Source organism: Mirounga leonina, unplaced genomic scaffold (assembly GCF_011800145.1).
Source record: "Mirounga leonina isolate KUSES-001 unplaced genomic scaffold, KU_Mleo_1.0 Mir_168, whole genome shotgun sequence".
Taxonomy (NCBI): Eukaryota; Metazoa; Chordata; class Mammalia; order Carnivora; family Phocidae; genus Mirounga; species Mirounga leonina.
In genome coordinates, this window is record NW_023270426.1 from 4,363,342 (window position 1) to 4,384,004 (window position 20,663).

Genomic DNA, 20,663 nt, shown 5'->3' on the forward strand with positions numbered 1-20,663 from the left:
CTTCTCTACTGAAATTTTTCTGTAGGGACTGTGGTTCTCATTCACTCCAGTTTCCATAGTTGTGTTTTCTGCACCATCTTGCAGAGAGTGAGACATTCACGGACTGAAAGTGCGTGACAACCTTGAGACTATTCACTGTCAAGTTCAACTTCAACTCACATTTCCCCATTCCACTATATTTTCTCCTTTACACCATTTGTGTACATACCTCTATCTCTATTAGATTTTAAACTCCTGGGAAACCTAGATCATATTTTTATTCATCCTTATGTATCTTCCACCTTAGCTCTAACACAGCATTTTATAATCATCAGTCATTAAATAAATACTCACTGGAGACAGAAACAGAGGACATTATTTTCTAAAGTGAGCTACATAACATGATTGCAGGCAGTAAACAAATTAATCTCATTATCTTAATAATATAATTATTTTATGCTTATTATTAAAATCACATAACATACATCATATCTATAATTTTAATGATACCTTCATAACAAGTTAAAATGAGAATATCCAAAGAATGAGTATTAGCAACATTCAACAAATGCTGTTTTATGTGAATATGGCAAGAATTTTGACCCTGGTGTGTTAGAGAAGCAATAATAGGAGGAAAGCAAGGGGTCCATTACTAATGAGTATTTCTTACTATCGGTGAGTTTGAGGGAGTAAAAACAAAATGCTGAAGGCAGTTTCAGAGCAGGGTGTAGAACCCAGGGCTCTTCAATGATGCTGGGAGTTTAAGCCTGTAAATACCCTAAATCTTGACTTTCTCATCTGAAAAAGCAAGTGATTGGACCAGACGGCATGGTCTCTCCTGTGCCCCGAAGACCATACATAGGAACTTAATGAATCTGTTTAAAGATGGCCATGAGTACTTTAAAGACCAGCTGCATTTTTCTGTCTGTTTTTAAGTAAATTCTCCTTGTTCACTCTCAGGTTATACAACGTGGCTCTGATCAGATTTGCTGCCAACCACAATATGATCCGTCTCTTTATTATATAGGCCAGAATGTGAGGATAAGCTGATTTGGGGTTCCAGCAAGTCAGGTCTTGAAATGCTATAGCTCTCTTGAAAGTAATTCAAGCAAGTTTCAATGTCCTTCCAGAGTATGTGAATGTAGGTGCTTTGTATGCTTTTTTCTCACCTGTAGAAATTAAAGTTTTAGATAGTATTCTTCTCTTTGTAAATAACACGTTTTCTGTAACCAGTTTGTGCTCCCATATGTTACCTTTTTATTTTTTTATTATTATTATTTTTTATTATGTTATGTTAATCACCATACATTACATCATTAGTTTTTGATGTAGTGTTCCATGATTCATTGTTTGCGTATAACACCCAGTGCTCCATGCAGTACGTGCCCTCCTTAATACCTGTCACCAGGCTAACCGATCCCCCCACCCCCCTCCCCTCTAGAGCCCTCAGTTTGTTTCTCAGAGTCCATAGTCTCTCATGGTTCATCTCCCCCTCTGATTTCCCCCCCTTCATTCTTCCCCTCCTGCTATCTTGTTTTTTGTTTTTTGTTTTTTTTAACATATAATGTATTATTTGTTTCAGAGATACAGGTCTGTGATTCAACAGTCTTACACAATTCACAGTGCTCACCATAGCACATACCCTCCCCAATGTCTATCACCCAGCCACTCCATCCCTCCCACCCCCACCACTCCAGCAACCCTCAGTTTGTTTCCTGAGATTAAGAATTCCTCATATCAGTGAGGTCATATGATCATGTCTTTCTCTGATTGACTTATTTCACTCAGCATAATACCCTCCAGTTCCATCCACGTCGTTGCAAATGGCAAGATTTCATTCCTTTTGATGGCTGCATAATATTCCATTGTATCCCATATGTTACTCTTGATGATATCTTTCTAGGAGGGACTTGCTGAGCACTTACAGTCCTGCTTCATCAATAAACACAGATTTATATTGCTTCCATGAGCTCTAAACCAGTAAATTTTCTCTAAATAAGGCTCATGGTAAGTATAATTGAATTATAGATTCACAGTACATATTTATAGAGGTACCATGTTATGGAAGCTCATGCAAAATGTAACTGATGCTAACTAATAGAATATTTCCCATTGGGTACAGCCTACCAGGCTATATTTCTACCCAATCCTAATGTTGATAGTCTCTGCTTTCCTATATATAACTTTTAGAAAGTGAGACTTTTTGAATGAAACTACTTATATGTTTCTTAAGTCTTTTCTTCTGATTTTAACTTCTTTAACCATCCACTCTGTGGAATCTGGTTATTATGGATGGTTATAAAAAGATTCCTCTTGTTACCAGGTCTGTTTAAACTCTAAAATGAATAGACAATTTTACTTCATCCCTTGCATGAAACTACATGAATTTTAACAATTTAATATAAAATGTAAGTGCTCTAGTAATGCTTGAACCTGGCCTCAGAGGAATGGTATTTGAAGATCTCAGTAGGACATTAACTCATTTGAAATTGTTGTGTCCCTCAGGGAAGCCCCTAACTTCCCAATTTTTCTTTAGTGATATAGTATGACACTGTGGATGTATGTTCACAATCAAATTTACTCTCCTAAGCAGATGATACAGCAAATCTTTTATTCACCTAGGTCAGCTGGCATGAGCTAAGCAAAATGCCTTATTAGATGAAATGCTCTGAATTACTCAGTGGATTAATACAAATCTGTTTATCTGAACCTACAGCTGGCAATGTAAACCATTCTCTGAGTTCATTGCTAACATTCAAAAAAAAGAAGGTCATATTCCTGAAGGGGGATAAAGAGAAGAAAAAAGATAAGCAATTCAGTTCTTTCAGATCAATGGGGCATGCTTTTGTACAACCTGGCAAAATAAAGCCACTAGAGACCTTGTATCCTAAAAGGAGACTGGGGAGTCTTCCTACGCAATCAGTGACAATCAGCAAAGCATTAGTGGATTGTCTGGAAATCCTCCCTTGAGGATCTAAAATACCACGTCTTGCCTTAAAACCTATAGAACAGCAATTCAGGACTCTCAAATAGTGATTTTTTTTCAAGTTCATTGAAGTGTCTTAATTTTCCATTTCACTTTGGCAGCCAAGTCATAGTCATAAAGAAAACGTACATTTATTTAGTTTCCACCATGAGCCAACCATTGCTTTAGGTGTAATCACAGAATTTTCTTACTGAATCTCCTTAATAACCATATGAGCAAATTGTTGTTGTCCCTTTTATCCAAGGAAGACAATTGAGACTCAAGGAAATTAAGTGATGTTTCCCAAGGTCACACAACTAATAGGTACAGAAAATGGGATTTTGACATAGACTAATATGGCTGTAAGGCTCATGTTCTCTGCACATATCATGGTTCTCAAAATACTAGATCGAGCCACATAAAATTGCTGGTTTTATTAGTAAAAACCAATAGAAGATAGGTAACTGCATGATTCAACCTAATACATTTGGAGTAGTAGGACTTTTAATGACGCATGGACATGTTGGGTAGCAACACAGGAGGGGCTCTGAGTTTGACAGAGCACAAAACCTCAATGAATATCTTTGGAAAAATTTGCAGTGTATTTAGTATAATGACTAGTATACTTTTGACCAGGAAGTTCACCAATGCTTCCCAAACTCTTATGTACATACAATCACAGAGGGATCATGTCAATAGGCTGAGGCTGACAACGTTTGGGACAGGGCCTGAGATTCTGCATTTCTAACAAGCTTTCAGGTGATGAGAGTGTTGCTGGTTTGAGAACCATACTTTGAATAGCAAGTGATCAGATACCTGTTGTTAAAAATGAGCATCCACTCTTCAAGAATTATCTGGCGCCCACAGCCTAGAAAATTACTGAGAGTCTTCTGTGTGATGCTTGGCTCTCTCAAGCAGAGAAGTGGGAGCTCTACAGGGGTGGGGCAATGACCTCTGGACTCTGCAGGAATCACCTTAGCATGTGATTTGGCTCTTTTCCAGACCTATATACATAGGAAATATTTAGAGAAATTATTCCTTTATCCTAGATAGGTACCACCACCTCTGTGATAGATTATGGTAGTACAAGCCATGAGAAAAAGGTAAGTTCAAGACCCAGCAATTGTACTACTGGGTATTTACCCCAAAGATACAAATGTAGTGATCCAAAGGGGTATGTGCAACCTGATGTTTATAGCAGCAATGTCCACAATAGCCAAACTATGGAAAGAGCCAAGATGTCCATTGACAGATGAATGGATAAAGAAGATGTGGTGTGTGTGTGTGTGTGTATATATATATATATATATATACACACACACACACACACACACACACAATGGAATATTGTGCAGCCATCAAAAGGAATGGAATCTTGCCATTTGCAATGACGTGGATGGAACTGGAGGGTGTTATGCTGAGCAAAATAAGTCAATCAGAGAAAGACATATATCATATGATCTCACTGATATGAGGAATTCTTAATCTCAGGAAACAAACTGAGGGTCGCTGGAGTGGTGGGGGGTGGGAAGGATAGGGTGGCTGGGTGATAGATATTGGGGAGGGTATGTGCTATGGTGAGTGCTGTGAATTGCGCAAGACTATTGAATCACAGACCTGTACCTCTGAAACAAATAATGCAATATATGTTAAGAAAAAAAAAAAGAAGAAGAAGAAGAAGATAGCAGGAGGGGAAGAATGAAGGGGGGGAAATAGGAGGGGGAGACGAACCATGAGAGATGATGGACTCTGAGAAACAAACTGAGGGTTCTAGAGGGGAGGGGGGTGGGGGGGATGGGTTAGCCTGGTGATGGGTATTAAAGATGGCACGTTTTGCATGGAGCACTGGGTGTTATATGCAACCAATGAATCATGGAACACTACATCAAAAACTAATGATGTAATGTATGGTGATTAACATAGCATAATAAAAAAAAAAAGAAAGAAGTTCCTGTATATAGTTAAACCAAGGAGACTGTTTTGTTTTAAACCCTGCAGGTACCAGTTCCTCTTAAACTCTTGCTCCAAACCGAGTATTGTTTTCTTGAGAGCAGTGGTATTTTCCTCAGTTTTAGCACACACAACCATAAGCATCCATGGATAATTTTCACATTCAGTTTGGAGACTTCCTTAGCTAAAATCCAAAAGTTGATTAGATATACTTGTCTGGCAAGTTATTACAGCTCAGGGTTTGCCAATTGTGTTTCTGCTCTATAATACAGGTTATTATTTTTCCAATCTCTTCTTCGAGAAATTTCTGTGCTGTTTTTCCAGACTTCACTAAGAGTTTCCTACCCATTGTTCTGTCCCACCTTCACTAACAATTGATTCCCAGCTCTTCCACTCCTTTCTGCTTCCTGGTCCCAAGTCTAATACCACATGTTTTGTGTTTTTGTTCAGCAGCACTGTGCTTCTAGGTATCAATTTCTTTTTCTTTTTCTTTTTTTTTTTTTTTTAAAGATTTTATTTATTTATTTGACAGAGAGAGACACAGCGAGAGAGGGAACACCAGCAGGGGGAGTGGGAGAGGGAGAAGCAGGCTTCCCGCGGAGCAGGGAGCCCGATGCGGGGCTCGATCCTAGGACCCTGTGATCATGACCTGAGCCGAAGGCAGACGCTTAACAACAGAGCCACCCAGGCACCCCTAGGTATCAATTTCTGTCTCAGCCTTTGCTGTATAGCAATTTACCCTGACACCTAGCAGCTTAAAAAATTATACCTTTATTTTTATTTTCAAAATTCTAGGGATTTGCAGAACTCTGAGCCAGGAACCGGTAATCTGAATGACTATATATATATACATATATATATGTATATATATACACACACATATATATATTTATATATTATATATTTTATATGTTTTTATTTATATTTATATGTATTTCTATAATATTTTATATATGCATGTACATATATATATACATATATACATATATATATATAAATTTCCTACCCATCACAGTATCACAATTCCCAAATCAGATGATTCTCTTTTGAATAAAAAACATGGGGCTCATTTTTTTAAATAAATTCTGTTGCATTTTTTTTCTTTTTCACTGTATTTTACAATTACAATAATACTTTTTATCCTAATTGACTTCATTTGGCTAAGGACCTTTTTTTACTTATATATGTAATTTAACAACCAAGTTTTCACTCATTTTGTAAATCAAACTCTCAATTACTTTTTTATACATGGCCATAGGATACTTTTTATTTCTTAAAATGTTCTTTTAAGATCATCAGTGCTATAATTGATACAGTATTTACTTTCTTTTCTTTTTTAAAGATTTTATTTTTTTAAGTAATCTCTACACCTATTTGTGGGGCTCAAACTCACTACCCTGACATCAAGAGTCACACGCTCTACCAAGTATTAACTTTCTGAGTGTTGTCAACCTTAAAGACAAAATAGCTAGCTATTTTACTAGCAAAATGAGTTTATTCAGGAATAGCAGAGGAATTGTAATACAGCACATATGAGCTATAGTGAACCATAGGTCAGTCCAGAGAGACAAAGGGAAGGTCAGTTTGTATTAGGTTTTAGGAGGAAATCAGGGAGGTTATTTTGAACAAAAGTTCATTGGAGAAGAACAAGAGTTAGAGGCTGGAGCAGTTTCTCATTGGCTGCAAGAGGTGGCTAATGTGTTGCTGGGGCTGAGAAGGACCTTCTTTTTCTTAAAAGTAGGAGATGGAGTTCCTTTGTGAAAAGTGCTCTACCTTGTCAAGATCATTCTTACCTTCTTTCTGCTGGGTCTCCAGGCCCCAACAAGTACCTGCATGAGAGCTCCCCCTTCAGGCCTTCCCCTCCATTTTAAATGACTTTTCCTTTACTTATTTTCACAATGTAAATTTAAGTTAGGCAGAATGTTAACAAATGTAGAACTGAGTTGCCACCTTTAGTCTCCAGAATTTTTCTTGAGTGTTCTATTAAAATTATACCTCTAAATCATTCCAAGTAAAACAAATGATGATTTTACATAATTGGGATTTTTTTTTTCCCCACGTAAGAAATGTAACCAATATTGAAAATTTAATTCATCTTAGAAAGATTGGAGTATACATGTGATCATGAAGTTTATCCGTTTTCTGGTAGGGCCTGGAATATTTGATTATAGAAATATTTTGATAAAGTAATTACAAAGCGGTACTTATAATTTTTATTTGTCCGTGACAACTCAGAGCATAATTTTTCTCATATAATACCTTAAGTAATCCAGAACTTACTTATCTAGTAGCTGCAATTATTTTAAATATAGCTAAAAGACAGGTCATAACAAGGGGACTAAAATGATGTGTCATTAAATAATGAATGAATGAATGGATGAATGAATGATCTGGCATCAGACCCAAATCCCTGAGGCCCTCTGCAATACATAGTTGCTCTTGTTTTACCGTTCATTTAGCAAATAGGTTCAAACACCATAGGTTCAAACACCAATTTATATCAAAGAGATGCTAAGGATAGGATAACGAGGAAATCACTGTCCTCCTTGCTCTTAGGGACCAAGAGATGACACAGGCAAGGAAAAAGACAATCACAACACAGTATGGTTTTGGTTAGAGGCACTGGAAGAAAAGTTCTCGATAGCCCAATGTGGAAACTACAAGTCAGGATCAAGGGAGTGAAACAAGATTTCCTCAGAAAGCAGCCTCTAAACTGAAACTTGAGGATAAATCAAAATTGACCAAGTAAAAGGTGTGGTCAATAGGGACAGGAAGGGAGGTCATTCAGGCAGAGGACAGCATTTATAAAGACCTCAGGGTGATTAATAGTGGCTCTCCAGGACTCCTGTCAGTTCCCTCTTTTGGGGGTTAAATGGCAAACAGTTTGCTTCTTTTGTCTGGAATTTCTCCTTACCCTACACCATTACAGTTGCAAATTCCCTTTACTCAGATGACACATAATCCCATTTATGCCCTAGTCCTAATTTTACTTCTTCAGAGAATGAAGGTAAAATTAAGGTTCTTTTTCCTAGCGAATGCTCCAGGAGAACACCATATTTTGTCTTGGTAACATTTGTCACATTTGAATCAGATAATTAAGCAATGAGCTGTTTATTAACTCTGTTCTCGTAGAGTTAAGACTCCACCAAGGCAAGGACTATGCCTATTTTGATAACCAAGGCTTATGCTCTGTAACTCTTTTTGTTCGATAAATGAATGAACAAATAAGAAAGTAGTCATTGTTGGCTACCATGTTACTATTTTTTATCTGTAGCAGCATTGTAGTATGGTATGGATGAGACTTGGAGAATTTGATGAACATTGGTGTTTTGTATGGAGGTAATAATTAAAGGATAATGCTACAAGAATATTGTATAAATACTGGAAGGAATATTGGTCAAGTGATACACCACAGATTCTAAGCTGAAAAGGAAAAGAGAAGAGATTGATAGAGATAGAAAATGTGCAAGGTTAATGGGACTAACGATCTCCAGAAAGGTACTTACGAAGAGCTGGAAAACAAATAAAAAACAAGTGAAAAGAGCCAGAAAGAAAACAGCTGTAGAAAACGGGTAATGAGAGAATTATAGACCTATTCCTCAGAATATCTATCTCCGTGTTAATATTTCCCAGTAAACTGCCTCTTGGTTTTCAATTTTACAATGTAAAAGAATAAATGCGGGGCGCTTGGGTGGCTCAGTTGGTTAAGCGACTGCCTTCGGCTCAGGTCATGATCCCAGGGTCCTGGGATCAAGTCCTGCATCGGGCTCCCTGCTCCGCGGGAAGCCTGCTTCTCCCTCTCCCACTCCCTGTTTGTGTTCCCTCTCTCGCTGTGTCTTTCTCTGTCAAATAAATAAATAAAATCTTTAAAAAAAAAAAAAGAATAAATGCGTAAATATCAATTTTTCAACCAATGTTTACAAAGGAAAATTTTCAGTTATGTACTTTTAACTCATTGTAACATTTAAAAGCTGTCAATCTTTGGGTCGCCTGGGTGGCTCAGTCAGTTAAGCATCTGCCTTCAGCTCAAGTCATGATCCCAGGGTCCTGGGATCGAGTCCCGCATCAGGCTCCCTGCTCAGCAGGGAGTCTGCTTCTCCTTCTGCCTGCTGCTCCCCCTGCTTGTGCCTCTCTCTCTCTCTCTCTCTCTCTCATGCGCTCGCTCTCTCTCTGGCAAATAAATAAATAAAATCTTAAAAAAAAAGCTATCCATCTTTTTTTTTAATTTCCTATTTTCATCATTTATTTTCATTTCCCTCCTTGAATTACTTGGCTATACATAATGTGTAAAAATGCTTGCTTGTTTTCAATTTTAAGCACTATCTTCCAGTTGCCCATTGTTGGTGGGGATCAAAATGTCTCTTGTTCCTTCTTCATTACCACTCCACATCTTCTTTTCATACCCACATACTCTCTAATATTATAATTGAGGTTAGATCAATGTCCAGTATTTCTATCAATTTATATTATTATTACCACTACAAAGGGTATCTTTTTACCATCATCCAGGGGAAATGTCCTTTGTCTCTCTTCTTGTGTTGGGTCCCTTGTTTCTTGCCTCCCCCAAAATGTCTCCTTGCTTGGTTTACTCCCTAATTATGGGCGATCAGACCTACAATAACATCCTGAAAAAGGATACATATGGGATCATGGAAGGTGTTCTTACATGATGATTTGACTAGATAAAAAATTCTGTATTGGAAATAATTTCTGTTTGGAATTCTGAAGGCATCAAACCCACCATTTTCTAGTTTCTGATGTTGCTGCTTAAAAGGTCCAAGCCATTCTGATACTCTGATTCTCATCTGCTACCCTGAGGCTGTATATCCTCTCTCCACCTCATCCCCACCTTTGTGGAAACTTGTAAGATCTTCTGTCCATCCCTAGTCCTCTGAGATTTTGCACACTCGGTGTGATCTATTTTAATCATGTATAGGTAATCAGCAAGCTCTTTCAGCCTGACAGTGAAAGCTCTTTTGTTCTTGGAAATATTCTTGAATTATTTGATAGATGATGTCCTCCATTTGTTTTTCCCTTTTCATTTACTTTGGAACTTCTTGTATTAGGATGTTAAACTTTTGGACTTTTTATTTAATTATATTTTTCTCAAATATTTTCCATCTGTGATTTGTGTGTGTGTGTGCACATGTGCGTTCTTCATGGGATATTTCTTTAGTTTTCCATCATTTTGTGAGTTTTATAAGTATTCTTTTTTGCTGTCTTTTTAAATTTATTTTCAAGAGCTCCTTTTTGGTTCTGTGAGTACTCTTTTTTCTTTTTTCTTTTTCCTGAGAATTCTTTTATAATAGCAATCTACTCTTGTTTTATGGATTCAATATCTCCTCTTGGTGATCTGAAGGTATTAATGATAGTTTATTTGAAGAAGTATTCTCTTCACATACTTTTACTTTATGTTGCTTTTGTTTATATGTATGTGCACGAACATGTGTTGGTTGTTACAAATTTTATACTAAAGACTCCTCTCAGATATTATTTCTAATTTATTTTGGCCTTTGATTTTTTTTGTTAAAGACTTTATCAGAAACTGAGTAATCTATGATTTTCTTCTCATACTAAAGATTAGAATGCTGAAAATAGGATTGGAACCTCATAGACTTGTTAACTAGTTTTCATTATTAAGTGTGCTGCCTGAGCACATAATTTTGCAGCTTTCCTCTTGCCAGCTCAGTCCAATTCACTAGAGAGGGATGATTCAATCTCTTGCCAACATTCTGAAAGCCAATTGGCAGAAGAGGGTTCAGGAGCCTCAGGAACTGGTATGCAAATGCCAGTACCATATTTTAGTACAGTACTCCTACTCACAACTGTGGCTAATTTCTCTCCTGGAGTCTCTTCTGTTTACCTTCCTGAGAGAACAAACCTCCAGAGTCCTGCTGAAGTAGAAGAATGGGTGGTTGCTTGGCTAGAGCTAGAGGTCTCACTGAGAATGGGGGCTGGGTCAGAGAAGTGCACAGCTCATCAGGGGACCTTCTTGGCTTCAACTAAACATTCAGATTTACAACACTATCATGGGCCATGCTAGGACCAGGCTGCTCAGATAGATACACGCAGGAATGACAGCTTGCAGGAGGGCAACATCAAGCATCCCTTCAAAAAGAGTCCTACAGCAAGCAACCATGCAGCTGTTCACACAATCATCCAGTAGCCATCTTGAGCCTAGATCACAATGCGAAGACTGGAGGTGAGTCCACATTAGGAGGTGCAAGAGTCATCTTGGCCTAAAAAACTCATGCTTCATAGAAAGTGATAGCTTTTATAAGAATTCTGTAGGTATAGCTTCCAGAGTCTGCACAAAAGATATCCCAGTTATAAGAGCCACCATACTCAAGGAAGACTAGAGCTACATCCAATTCACGTGTAGTTTTTTAGGGGTCATTTTTGTCATAAGCAAAAACTGTAGACCATTTTTATCAGATATCAGATGAACAGTTAGAGATCTAAATGAATGTCAAATTCTCCAGCCCGAAGGAATGGATATGATTAAGCCATTCACACAATCCCATTGTTTCTTTTACTCTTTTCTTATTATTGATGAAACAGGAAGGAAAGAAGTACATGGAAAGAAATGTGGGGAAGGTGGCAGGTTCATGTAGTGTGAAGATAAGGGCATTTCTATTTCTATATGCTCAAGGAACATGAGGTAAAAATACAGTCGTAGAGTAAGAGTGGGGAATGAGGTGCAGGTGATTAGCAAGGTGAGGGGAGCAAGTGATAATTAGTCCATTTTGTAAAAGCATTTGATAGGGACCTCGACTCCTCCCCCAAAAATGTTATATTTAGGATTCTTTTTAATTGAAAAAGATGATGTGTTGCTCAGGATAGGCTCAATGCAATAACACACTGACTCCAAAATGTATAATGGTCCAAACACAATAGAAGTCTATTTAATGCTCACATAAGAGTTTTAGGCAGGGACATAGATGGGTGTGACGAAACCTCCTCCATACAGTCAACTTGGAACACCTACTGGCAGAACCTTTTCCATCTACAGTACCTGGCTGGGTCTTCTTTCTTTCAGCTAGAGTGGAAAAGTCCAAGGGGGCGTGGGTTGTTTGAAGTAGACCTTAAAGTTCTACCTACTGGAACAAAGGCACATAACCACACTGAATCTCCAGCAGGGCTGAGTAATGTAATCCAGCTATGTGCCCACTCTGATGAGGGAAATATGGATTTTATTGAGCAGTAGTATGAGCATTTTGATTTTAGAATGATTTCTATTAAATACCTTCTATTAAATATATAGTAGACATTATTTTAGCATCCAAGGATATAGTCAGTTATTGTTAAAGATCCTATTTGGAACATCTAATTCCTTAGGAAGGGCAGGTCAGTAAAATAGTATTTGAAATTGAGCACTAGTAATTTCAATAGCATCACTTTAAATGCAAATCATCATGTCATTATGGTAGTGATTTATGTGTATACACACAAACGCATACTGTTATATATAAAACATACTCCTAAACTTTGCAAAACTGACCATAGGTCAATTACCTTCACAGTAAATGAAGTATTCATCTTTATTTTTAAAGAAAAACTTTTTTTTAAATCTCGATGGCTTATTTTCACGGTTATTTACCTCTTTTAATTTAGGTAACAGAGTATTTTACTCAATTAGACATGGCACCAAATTACCACATTATACTGGATATGACATTTTAAGGGATCAAAAGAAACCAGATATCAAAAGAAACCAAACCAACTGGACACATCCAGTTTATTAAAATGTTTCTGTAACTCTGCCTGCCACCAGCTGAGGCTCTATTTTTTGGTTATCTTGCTTTTCCTAATGGAACACGGGAACTGCCTTGAAGCTGAACGAACACCATTTTTGCTTCAAAACACACTTTACGACACTAAAATAAAAAAATAATTAGAAAATAAATCTTTTTAACTCCTACATTAAAATTAAATACTAAAAAGTATACCCCTGCCCTTAGTTCATAAATGTGAATTATTTTAATTTTGTCACTAATTCTACCAGTTTTATACACGGATCTCTTTTGCCTCACTTATGATGGTTTGTAGCACACCTTTTTTTTTTCTTTTTAATAAAGTGACTTCACAAAAAAGGAGAAGAAAGAAAGGGCCAACTCAGTGTTTGATCGCCTGTTTCCATTCATTCACATCTTTCTGTAAAATTATCCTTCTGATCTAACAGGTTCCAGTAAAAGATGAAAGTTTTCATGGTGTGTGAGCCAAACGCACATTGCTTTTTTTAAGTTTACATAGGGATGAAAGGAAAATGCTGTCCCTGCCCTTTGATTATTTTTGCATATGTGTAACTTAGAAGGTGACTGTAAAAATTGAAACTTTCCATGGATCTAGTTTGCAAAAAGGAAGCCTCTCATGGCCAATTTAGAAAAATAAACATCCAAAGTCTGAATGTTTGAAAAATTACTCCAAGGCCAGTTCTGGGGCATTACAAACATTTCAGCTCACCCTTATTAAACGCCCGTCTTATCTATTGCTGAGGATATTCACACATATGGCATAACTGTCTTATGCCTATGTGGTGCTGGCATCTTTGGTAGTTTTTGTGTGTGTTTGTGTGTTTGTTGTTGTTGTTGTTGTTTTGTCGTGTTTTCTACTCTTGGGTTGGGGGAATAACGATGAACCTAAGTGACTCTGAATTTCAGCACTACTTTTTTTGCACAATGTATCAGTGTGTCTGTAATCCCTCAACTTTAGGAATGTGGATACAATTACAAAGGAGAATAAATCTGAGTATGTTCAGACATACTTACCTCCTACACTCCAGAGAGATAGAAGCAGGGGGAGAGGGAGAGAGAGAAAACAATGTACATTTGCTTAGCCCCCAAAATCAAGAAACATATTTCTCACCAGAGGTTAGAACAGACAAAATGTTCATGTATCTAATTTTATTTGAGGGAAAGGCAAAAAATTTGTGTTAATGTTGAGTTACATTCCGAGCCCTCTTTCTACAATTCTACAAGAACTGGCAAGATGTTTCTTTGCCAAGTGATGCTTGTCAGAATTTAATAATAAAAATGACATTATGGAATTAAGTGACCCTAAAGTATATCTTACAAACCCTCCTTGTTGTGGATGACTACAGTCAAAACAAGTAATATTATAAGTTGAAGATGATAAAAATCATAGGTATGCACTTAGTATAATAACCAAGCTTAGCTCACAAGGTGATAACTGGTGAGCCATCTTGCTGGGTTTTTAATATTATACCATAACAAGCATAGAATCTGAGCACCGCTTTGTGGAAAGCCAGGAGATGTAGATTTCTGCTTTTCTGGGAGTGAGAGCTTCATGCTTATATATTATAGAGATGATATATCTCCTAAACATCGTTCCCTTAAATTTTGGCGATATATGGATTTCCCTGATCAGAGTAAAGACTTTTGGTCTTGGACAAAGGAGCATGTCAGTGAAGCTGTTAAAGCTCCTTTATGTTTCAAAGTAATCTAGGAATCTCCCATGGGAGAAGTCATAATTTTTTTTTCAAAATCTGCAGTATGAACATCAGTGATCCCATTATTCAATGTAAATATCATAAGACAAAGAGGGCCCATGAACATGCTACCATCCACCAATCCCCTCTTCAGAAATCTTCCATCCCCCCTAGGGGCGCCTGGGTGGCTCAGTCATTAAGTGTCTGCCTTCGGCTCAGGTCATGATCCCAGGGTCCTGGGATCGAGCCCCGCATCGGGCTCCCTGCTCGGTGGGAGGCCTGCTTCTCCCTCTCCCACTCCCGCTGCTAGTGTTTCTGTTCTCTCTCTCTCTGTCGAACAAATAAATAAAATCTTGAAAAAAAATTAAAAAAAAAAGAAATCTTCCAGCCCATAGACCACATACCACGGTCTGTTCTTTCCCCTCTAGCGTCATGCTTTCCTTTTCCCTCACACCCTCATTATCTTTCTTTCTTTCTTTTTTTTAAATTTTATTTATTTGCTTTAGAAAGAGAGCATGAGAGAGAGGAGAGGGTGAGTGGGGGGAGGGGCAGGGAGAGAGGGACAAGAAGACTCCACTCAGAGCACGGAGCCCAGTGCAAGGCTGGATCCCACAACCCTGAGATCATGATGTGAGCCGAAATCCAGAGTCAGCCACTTAATTTGACTGATCTACCCAGGCATCCCCCCTCATTATCTTTCATTTGGTCTCTTTGTCTTATCTCTTAACAGTCTTGCCCTAAACCATTGCCAAAATGGTTTACATAAAATGCATGTCTGATCACACTGTCTTCTCTTCCACATAAAGGCTAATTGTTCTGTGGTTTTACCATGACTAAAGAATGAAGTCCAGACTCTTTAACAGGGCAGGAGACATAATGTCTTTCATCCACCTCCTTCCTACCCTACATCTCCTCTGTGATGCCAAGCACCAGTCAATCAAAAATGCCTCAAAGCCACACCATTTCCTACCTGCTTTCACCCTTCCTTTTATTTTGTTTGCCATACTCCGTCCTCCCACCTCATCTACTTTTAAAATCTTTGAAATTAAACTTTTAAATGAACATCTTTAACACATCTCTGGCATACATAACCATCACCTAGATAATAGCCTTGCCTGGAGAGAATACCTTCCTTCAACAGTTCCTGCTATAATTTTATGATTACTCTTAAAGTCATATTTATCCCACACCCTCAAAAAGCAGAGTGGACTTTGAATGAAAAATAAAATGCTTGTTTTGTGTATCAGTGGAGATATTAACATAGTGAGATCCATGTTTCACACCCACTCATGCTTTTTTCTGCACGGAATCATACTTGCATTTGGAGGAATGGAATCCCAATACTACCCACACACAAGTTATATCTCCAGAGTGCCTTGGATACCTGGGGGATGCAATGACTTTCAGGTAACTCTGATGCTTTGGGGCAAATGCAGATGGAATATGCTGTTAGGCAATTGACTGATGGTTCCACTAACTGATATTCAAGTGACTTGAGAGTTAATGTAAAGGTAAATGGCTTTAATACCAAAATGAAAAAATGTGTTTGACTTATATCTATCTGAGTCATACATTCTCATTACTGTTGGAAAGAAGGATTTGTGTTTGGCAGATCTTTTCAGTTACACACTCTAAAGGCAGAAGATGTTTTGTTCATCCTGGCAAGAACAGTATTTTCCCTTTTAGATTTATTTTTAAAAATAAGTTGCTGATTGAAAAGTCACCCAGGTAAATCATCTTCTATAGAAGTAATGACATTTCCAGGCCAGCAGGCTTTAGTTCAAAATACTAAACCAGGCACCGTCTGGAATATTCATTTCCAAACACTGTGCCAATGGGATCAAGCCCTGGCATGCTCAACCTATATTTGAATGAGTAACATACTTTTAAAATAGAACTGGCAAATCAAAACCTTTAGATTTCTACCCTTGGCTCAGAGATATACTGACATGCTTGAGGTTGACTTTACTTTTTAATAGGAAGCAACACCTGGCTGCATAGTAATCATGGAAGAAGGTGATATTTAATTGTTAAAAAAAAAAACAACCCACAAAGTTGTCCAGAAGTGAAGTCAGTGATTTAAATGTATATTAGATGGCCTTTGAATGTGCACTTCAATGCTCCTAATCAAAATGGTGCTGTTAACCTCACCTAGATTTCATGTTGCACACGTCATTCACTCAGAATCATGTGATTTTGTATGAAGGTAAGGAAATTGTATGAGGGTAAGGAAATGATCAACTATTCAATTTCTTCCGTAGCTTCCATTCCCTCTTTAATTTATTCAGCGTTTATTGGGTGCCTGCTATTTTCCTAACAGCAATACTTAGGAATATAAATACAAGCATCAGTGTTCCTTACTCTTGAGAATTTCAGTGTAATGAGAAAAACAGATATTAAAACAAATAATTACGGCATCCTGGGAAATGTGGTACAGTGTAGGCATGCAGGGAATATTATGGGACAAGAAAGGGAAAAGCCACATTGGTCTGGGAAGTTGGAGAAAGATTTCGAGAGATCACTTTGGGTTTGGCCTTGAAGAGTGAGTAGGATTTAAACCAGAGCAAGAAGAACGAGAACACTTTAGGTAATGGCCCAGTCCAGAAAGCCCTGTAGGGCCAAATGTGCTTACATTAGTGCCAGCCCTAATTAGCTTTGGCTGGAAGAAAACACCTTCCCCAGAAATCTTGCTGTAATTGTAGGATTTCTGTAACAGTAAAGAAAACATAATAAGAATGTAAATTCTGAACAATATAATGCAAGAGAAGTGTGTGGTTTAAGGCGTGTATTTTGGAACCAGACTGCCTGGGTATGGCTTCCAACCTGAACACATAAATGCAGTAAGTTCTTTAACTGCCATTGGCCTCAGCACCCTGGCCTGCAAACTGAGGGAGATATTAGTAACTAGCTTATAAACATTATTGTCCATATTAAATAAAATAATCCTTAAGGATTTCCAAGAAAAGTGACAGGTATGTGAAAACTTTCTATAAACATTGGCTACAAATGGTTGATCACTTCTTTTTTTTTTTTTTTTAAAGATTTTATTTATTTATTTGGGAGAGAGAGAATGAGAGACAGAGAGCATGAGAGGGAGGAGGGTCAGAGGGAGAAGCAGACTCCCTGCCAAGCAGGGAGCCTGATGCGGGACTCGATCCCGGGACTCCAGGACCATGACCTGAGTCGAAGGCAGTCGCCTAACCAACTGAGCCACCCAGGCGCCCGGTTGATCACTTCTTTAACAGTATTATTGAGTTGTAACTTATATACCATACATGTATACCACCCATTTGAAATGTACAAGTCAGTGATTTTCAATAAATTTGTGGTGGGGCAAGCATCCCATCAGTCCAATTTTAGAATTTTTTCTTCTCCTCAAAAAGGTACATGTTGATATACATTCTCTATTTCTACCATTCTATCTAGGTCTAAGTAAAAACTAATCTCATTTCTGTCTCCATAGATTTGCCCATTCTGGATATTTCCCATAAAAGTAGTCATAAAGAGACACCTGGGTGGCTCAGTTGGTTAAGCATCTGCCTTTGACTCAGGTCATGATCTCAGGGTCCCAGGATCGAGCCCGCATCGGGATCCTTGCTCAGTGGGGAGTCTACTTCTCCCTTTGCCTGACGTTCCCCCTTCTTGTGCTCTCTCTCTCTCTCTGACAAATAAATAAATAAAATCTTTTAAAAAAAGTAGTCATAAAAACTGTGGTCTTTTGTGTCTAGTTTCTTTCTGTTAGCCTCATGTTTTTAAGATTCATCCATGTTGTAGTACATACCAGTGTTTCATTTCTTTTTATGGCTAATACTCCATTGTATGAAATGCCACATAATATTTATTCATCAGCTGAGGGATGTTTGGAATATTCTGCTTATTGGATACTATTAATGCTGCTAAAAATATTTATGCACAAGTTTCTACATGGATGTATATTTTTATTTGTCTTGGTTATGTACATAGGAGTATCGTTGCTAGGTCATGTGCTACTCCTATCTTTAACATTTTGAAAAATTGTCACCCTGTTTTCCAAAGCTGCTGCACAAGTTTACTTACCATCAGGAAAATGCATGAAGGTTTTAATGTATTCATATCCTCACCAATGATTATATTATCTCTTTTTGTGAAAAATGCCATTAGAATTTTTATAGAAATTTCATTTAATCTAAAGATAGCTTTGGGTAGTATGGACATTTTAAGGACGTTGACATTTCTGCTCCATGAACATGGGCTATTTTCCACTTATTTGTGTCCTCTTTGATTTCTTTCATCAATGTCTTATAGTTTTTGGTATATAGATCTTTCACTTCCTTGGTTAAATCTATTGTTTTTGATGCTATTATAAGTGATAATGTTTTCTTCATTTCTTTTTCAAATAGTTTATCATTAGGGTAGAAACATAACTGACTTGTATGTTGATTTTGTATCATGAAACTTTACTGAACTCATTGAATAGGTCTAACAGTTTTTTTTTTTTTTAGAGTCTTTGGGATTTTCTATATACAAGGTCATGGCATCAGCAAACAGACACAATTTTACTAATTACTTTTAGTTTTGAATGACTATTATTTCTTGCCTGATTCCTTTGGCTAGGACTTCTAATACAAAGTTGAACCGGAGTAGTGAGATTGGGCACCTTTTTCTTGTTCCTGGTCTTAGAGGGAAAGCTTTCAACATTTTACTGTTCAGTATCATGTGACTTGTGGGCTCATTAAACATGGCCTTTATTGTGTTGAGTTACTTTTAGTTTATATCCAGTTTGTTGAGTTTATATCATGAAAGGATGTTGAATTTTATTCACTGTTTTGTCATCATCTATTCAGATGATCATATGATTTTTATGTTTCGTTCTATTGTGATACACCACAATAATAATTGATTTGCACATGTTGAATCATCCTTGCATCTAGTGATAAATCACACCTGATCATGTTGTTTGATCCTTTTATTGTGCTGATGAGTTTGGTTTGGTCATATTTTGCTCAGAATTTCTGCGTCTATATTCATCAGGGATATTAGCCAGTAGTTTTATCTTCTTGTAGTGTCCTTATTTGGCTTTGGTATCAAGGTAATGCTGGTCTTGTAAAAACATTCTGGGTGTGTTCCTTCATTTTCAAACTTTGTAAAATACTTGAAAAGGATTGGCTTTGCATCTTCTTTAAATATTTGGTAGAATTCACCTTTGAAACCATGTAGTCCTAGGCTTTTATTTGTTGGGGTGTTTTTGATTACTGATTCATTCTCATTACTCATTGTGGGGATGACCAGATTCTCTGTTTTTTCTTTACTTTGTCTCGGTAGGTTGTATGTTCCTAGGAATTAAGCTGTTTCTTCTGAGCTGCCCAATTTGTTGGTGTATATTTGTTCATAGTGGTCTGTTATGGTCCTTTATATTTCTATGGTATAAGTTGTAATGTCTCCATTCATTAATGATTTTATTTATTAGAGTTCTGGTTTGGTTTTTTTTTGTTTTGTTTTGTTTTTTTTCTTAGTGGATCTACCTAAAGGTTTGTCACTTTTGTTTATCTTAAAAAAAAAAAAACAACTCCTGGTTTCATTGGTGTTTCTATGTTTTTCTGGTCTCTATTTAATTTATTTCTGCTCTGGTTGTTGTTATTTCCCTCTTTCTGGTAACTTTGGCTTTAGTTCTTGTGTTTTTAGTTCTGGTAAACTTTAAACTTTAAACTTTATTATTGGGTTTGTATTGTGGAGCTACCAGCTTTCTCTTAATTGTTCTCCATGAAATCCCCAATGCTCTCAGACATGTAGTTCTCCATGTTCTGTTTCAGGTAAATTCAGTTCCCACCAGTTCTCATGGCTTGCCTTTACCCTGGGCAGAATCCCAGAACTACGGCGCTGGAACTTGGGGGTGGGGCTCAATTTTCCTAAAGTTGACATCCTCATTCTAGGAGTGGTCATGGGATGGAGGTGGCATCTTCTGGTCTTCTGTTTGGCCCTTTCAATATAGAATTTCTACCCTTGAAGCAGTCTGAGGAAAGACCACTGGGGCCTCTTTATTCTTACCCTTTCACATTTAGAGTAGAGCTTCTGTTCTTTGCAAGGAGTACAGTGGGAGGCTATGTACCTGATCCTTTCAGCCTTCCTGGCTGGAATAGAACTTCTGCAACATACAACAAGAGATGAGAAACCCTAACATCCTGCCTCTCCATGGGTGAAATCCTATCCCAGAGTGGATGTGACATAGAGAGCCCCTTATCTTCCTAATCCTCACTTGACAATTGTAGGACATTTAGGGTAGAGCTTCTGTATTGCAGAACCAGTAGAGTTGGGGAGGTTGGTGGTGGTAAGACCATGCTCAAA